Genomic DNA, 5,847 nt, shown 5'->3' with positions numbered 1-5,847 from the left:
CTCCTCTGAACAAAGCGGAGCTGTTTAACAAGAGCTGTTCCTTCGAACAAAGAGGAGTCGCTTAAACAAAAGCTGTTCATGTCAAGACACTGCGAACCTCCCCCACGCACTCAAGGGCCGCGCCCCTCCCACAACGGCGGCCCAGGGAGAGACGCACGGGCGGAACCGGCACCGACCGGGGCAATCAGCTCCAGCCCGGGGGCAGCGGCCCCGGCCCGGCTGCGGCTGAGGCGGGCGGGGCGCGCAGGCCTCGCTGCTCCGCGCTCGCTGCAGGGCGCGGCTGGAACTCGCCCACGTTTTAATGAAATGTGCCGAGTGTGTGAGTCTGCTTCACAGTAAACGCAGTGTGTGAGAGTCTGCTCCATGCAAGAGGCGGTGTCTGTGCCTGCTCCCAAGCCGCCTCCTTTGAGCCGCCTAACCACACTGCGCGGCCCCGCCCCGTCCCCTCACACAGGTACGCACGGTGCCCTCGCTCCGTCCCGGCTACGCAAAGTGCGCAGCCGCTCTGAAGCGCTCGTAGCACGCAGGGAAAGCGCGCAGCGCCGCTCCATCTCCTTTTTAGCAAATAAGCAAAGTGTGCAGCCGTACTCTGTTTCTTTCGTAGCAAACAGCGGAATTGCGTAGCGCCACTGTAAGCAAAATGCGTAATTACGCTGTTTATTACGTAGCAAATAGCGAAATTTCTTAGTTACTGTGTTTCTTTCGTAGCAAATACGAAAATGCGTGGAGCCACTCTCTTTTATAGGAAATAAACCTTACTCTATTACTTCCGTACCAGCTACGCAAAGTGCGTAGCGCCGCTCTCTCTCTTACAGCCCATACGCAAAGTGCGTAGCGCCTCTCTCTCCTATAGCACATACGCAAAGTGCGTAGCGCCGCTCTCTCTCTCTCTCTCTCTCTCTCTCTCACAGCACATACGCAAAGTGCGTAGCGCCTCTCTCTCTCCTATAGCACATACGCAAAGTGCGTAGCGCCGCTCTCTCTCTCTCTTATAGCACATACGCAAAGTGCGTAGCGCCGCTCTCTCTCTTACAGCACATACGCAAAGTGCGTAGCGCCGCGCTCTCTTTCCTGCCCGCTACGCAAAGGGCGCAGCGCCCGCCCCCGTATCCCGCGCCGTCTCCTGCGGGCGCCTTCCTCTGGAATATTCGCAGCGGGATATTCCTCTGGAATATTCGCAGCGGGATATTCCTCTGGAATATTCGCAGCGGGATGTGCAGAGTGGACTCTGCCGATTTCCCGAGTCCCCAGCCGCTCACATGGCAGCGGTGCGTTTGTCTGAAAGTCGTCCGGACTTTCAGGCTTTCCGTCCCGCCTGCTCAATCCTTCAGGCTCCTGCCTGGCTCGGTTCTAGAGGCTCTGTGTCCGCCCGGCTCGGTTCTGCTGGGCTTCCCCATCCTACACAGCTGTGGCCCATTAGGGGTGAGGCTCGGCCGCAGCCCCGTTCCCAGTGTGAAAAATAGGGTTATTTAATTCATGTTCTATAAATTATTATAAGCTGGAAACTGTAATATATTGTATAAAGGTATGTGTGTATGCTCAACCCGCGTGTTTCACGGACTTCTGTAAAGCACCTGTGATAAATGCCAATAACTCGCTTTTTGAAATTTATGAAAATTTAATAAAGAATAAAAATTGGTTACAAAAATATTAATACAATAATAAAAGTTTAAAAAAAAGTTTTCAGAGACAGGACAAATAATGAGGCAATAAGAGCAAAGAAAGGTAGCCCAGGTCTACCGTCCCCTCTCCTCTCAGACAAAAGCTGCGAGAAAGAAGGGCCCCGTTAGAGAGAAGCATCTCTATTTTTGAGGACAAACTTTAATGATTATGCATACTTTATCTAAGAAAAGCCCGTTTGCCAAGAGCCTTTTGCAAAACCCCTGGCGTCCTGGAGTCTGGCTTAACCAGGTGGCTTTGTGGATTCAAGGAGATATACAATGGTCTCGCTTGACCAGGGTAGATTCAAGGAGATATGCATGGTCTGGAGTGGTCAGGGTGGTTTCAAGGAGATATGCATCTTTCCCTCTGAAACATCCAAGAGGGGTTTTTAGTCTGGCTTGTTGTAATTGTTCTCTCTGTGTAGAAACCTCTGGGTTATCTTCTCTTTGCTCTTGAGCTAAGGACAATACCTTACACACAAATCTTACTTAGATTCAATGTTAAAAACTACATTTACTATATTATTAAAAATGTTAATATTGCATAACTTTTCTACCTAGCATATTACATATAGTAAATATCTGCGTAGAGCCACACACACAATATGCCTTTTTCACAGCACCTCTCCTGATCTTCCTGGTCTAGAAATAGAAGGTGAGAACACGAGGCACTGATGAGACAATGAACACGGACCAACCTACCCCTGCCTACGTGCAGCGAAGATTGCCTCAAAAGCAAGGATTTACTCTGATCGGTCGCATACGTGCAGGAAAGTCATCACACACTGCTACGGCTCAAAGCAAGGATTTACACTGATCAGTTACCGACGTGCAGAGAAGTCATCACACACTTCTACCGCGGTTAGATTACTCAAAGCAAAGACTTACTCTGGACATTAGCATTTGAATGGAGCAAGGGACTCTTTTCAGGGCTTAGTGTAAACACTCTTAATTGCCGGTGCTTAGCAGAAACAATGGGAGGAGTGCTGCCGAAGGGGGAAATAAAGTGTATTTAAGTTGAGCCTCTGGACGGACGAAGGCGTGTACCCAGCTAGACACACAGACTGCCAGGGTCTATGTCTATGGGTCACCCTTGGCTCCTTTTTTCCCGGGAAAAACTCTGTCAAGTAAGTGTCGCTGTTTGTGTGGGGTTTTTTTATTGCTTAAAATTCTGTGATTTGATTCCAAATTTTGTGATTTGAATTTTTAATAAACCAAATTATTGAATTTGGAAATAAATTGTCCTGGCATTTATAACACCAGTCACCACAACCTGTGTGCCTCCAGTAAATGCTATTACTGCCTTATAAAGTGGAGCTATTGCTAAGACATAACACAGCTGTTGAAACCAAAGTTAATAGACAGGCATGTTGCTCTTGATTTTTCTTGTGTCATTTTCACTGCTGTTCCCAGGAGAGGCTGGGGATGTGGGGTTGATGATCCTGTGCTTCATTTTGCTGGTGGGGTTCCTGTACAAGCGTTCCTGCCCTCCTTCCCACCCCATGGCCCTGCTGGGCTGCACGGGAGGCACATGTGGGGAGCTGGAGGAAGGTGTTCAAACAAATCCCCAGCTTTAACTCAACCAAGGGAACTTTTTATTTGCTGCCCTTGTTAACTCAGTATAGAAATCACTAATACTCAGGTCCAGGACGACATCCCTTTCTCAAGTCATTTAGGAGATATGAATTCTCTGACTGACTGGAGGGTCTGTGCTTGTGGTTCACAGGTTGGAACTATTCAGTGGCCATAACCAACTGTAAAATGCCATAAATGGAACAATATGATGACTGGAACTACCCAGTGTCCTTCAGAGTAACAACCGGCTCTGTAAGTGCCGCTGTCCTGACGGGAATTCTAAAAAGCAGCGCCAGCTCATGTGGATGGTGGGGTCTTGGCAGGCAAATTACATGGTGATAGGAAAAAGCTTGTGGGCCTAGGAATAGCTCTATGGCTGTCTTCAGTCTGGACTTCTCTTGTGTTTTTTGTGATTTACTTATATTTCTAAACAAAGATAAACTGTCAGCCCCCCTCACCAAAACGGCTCATACATACCCCTTTGAAACAAAGCATTATATCCCCAAACCATCTGTGCTGCTCGGATTTACCAGGTGCTACTTCAAAACTCAGGCTGGTGTGATTGGTCAGTGATGCACTTTTGAGATTTAAAGTTTCTTGCTTCTACCCTCCAGCCCGTGGTTTCAATCTTCTGTGGAGCTGTGCTGAACAGAACAGCTGGCCTGTAATTGGGGGAGATTGCTGCAGCCACTTATCTCTGTGGGTGTTACTCCTGTTCTCAGCATTATTGCAGTTAAAATGGTTATCATTTTCATCTGTAGTGTCTTCCTAAGACAAAAATAAGCATGTGCCACTTACCTTTTCAGGGTTATTGAATCATTTTTGAATCATTTCAGTATAGAATGAATTACTTTTTTTTTTCCTCTGCTGGTCTGTGGCCCTAGCCCAGGAGAAGTTGTGCATTGTTATCACTCTCAGTATATTTAACAGAAGGGAACAGGATCTAAATAAGCTTAAAAGTTTCTGATTACCATGATTGGAGTGTCAAAATCCTTTAACAATAAAAAAAAATCCAAATTCCTTTATAACTATCCATCGAAATTCTACAGGTTATTCAGGTCTTGTTACACTATCTGCTTTTCATGCCACGTTATTGTTTCCTTCTATCTCTGAAAAGCTAGAAAGCAAAGTCCCAAGATGAAAGCTGTGCCTAGGATTACCTGGGATTAAATGATGAACACAAAAAGGGTATTAATAAGAAAACACTTGAGGGCCAGCACAAGTCTTCTTCCCTGAACAGTATACAGGACACAGCCTTATACCCTGCTGGGTCTGCTCTGTGCCTCTTTAGCCATTTTTTTTTTGTTTTAATGGTTTCTGCTAATGTGGGCTGGAACAAATATACTGGATGTAGGGGGTAGGAAAACCCTTCTGCTCTAATATTCAGTTTAAAAAATGTTTTTCAGACAAAAAGAAAGCTGGATATAGTGCACAATACAATTCTAGCTAAGGAAAGGAGCTGGCTTGGAAGAGAAGGGGGCTGAGACTGAAAGCGAACACAGCACAAGAGAAATGTGAGGTGCTGCCTTATAAACTCTGTATTTCTCCAGCTTTGTCAGTTTATTCATAATATGTCTTTAAAGTTAATAAATAAACAGTCTGGGTATTTTTTTCCATTCTTTTGCCATTTGTAAAATTTATTCAAACCATTTTTTTCCAGCAGTTTTTTGTCTTTCTTTTTCCATGGCAACTAAGAGCCAAGGCTCCTTTGCAGAAGCAACACAGTCCTTCACGCAACACCATCTTTGTGCAAAGGTGGGTGCAAATTCACACCTGTTGTTAGGACTGCTAACATCATTGACCAGTATTGATGACAATGAGGCAGTTCCTAGCAATGCATTATTAGTATGGTGAAGTTACCCACAGCAGGTGGTGATCGCTAAGTTTTATTACACTAAGGCAGTCTTAAACTCTTCAAGTCATTTACAGCTTTATCACACATTTTCAGTAGCTGTTACTGCTCAGCCATTCCTCCTTTTCTTCCTCTTGCCTTCTCAGATGAGGAAAGATCTTTGATGCTTCCATTTTCTCACTCTGTGAATGGATCAAACAGCCCCAAATCCGCAGGGCTTTGAAACAGGAGGAGCACTGCAAGAGGGAGATTACAGTCAGGTAGAACAGACATGCATTTGTCTGGAGCTTGATTGGTCTAGGTTTGTAGATGACATTTGTGAGCATAAAAGCGTTAGGGAGAAGTAACAATGGCATTTTTAGATAAAATAATAGTAGATTTTAAAAAGTTAATTTTGTACTAAATACCACTGTAATATTACATCTTACAGGAAATTTCTGACTATTCTGAAGTGATAATCAGTTTTCTTTTCTGTAAAGGATCCATAGTCTAAGGAGACTCTTGAGTGGCAGCCTAGATATGAGAAATGTTATTTGAATTAGGCACAGTTTATATTCTTATTCATGTTTATAGTACTTTCCAGAGGGTTTCTCTCACTTTTAGGCCTTCTTCACAAAAGCACATGCAATAAAAATGTTACTGCTGCCAGCTTGTATGCCTGAAAGGTCAATTCTTCTTTTTGTTCTAACTTTATCAGTTTCTTTAATAAAAGATATTAACTCTCTTCACAAACCTGTCTCACAGAGAGAAGAATAATAT

At 44.8% G+C, this 5,847-nt stretch overlaps 1 long non-coding RNA gene across 1 annotated transcript; it reads left to right on the top strand.

Moving 5' to 3' along the window:
• Positions 1-2,534: 2,534 nt before the first annotated feature.
• LOC134551802 (uncharacterized) lies at positions 2,535-4,961 on the top strand. Its single transcript, XR_010080694.1, has 3 exons — positions 2,535-2,788; positions 3,388-3,488; positions 4,643-4,961. It is a non-coding gene; the product is annotated as an uncharacterized LOC134551802 (long non-coding RNA).
• Positions 4,962-5,847: the final 886 nt, after the last annotated feature.

This window comes from Prinia subflava, chromosome 6 (assembly GCF_021018805.1).
Source record: "Prinia subflava isolate CZ2003 ecotype Zambia chromosome 6, Cam_Psub_1.2, whole genome shotgun sequence".
NCBI classification, from domain to species: domain Eukaryota; kingdom Metazoa; phylum Chordata; class Aves; order Passeriformes; family Cisticolidae; genus Prinia; species Prinia subflava.
Note: the sequence above shows the minus strand (reverse complement) of the source record. Positions and strands in the feature narration are given on the sequence as shown.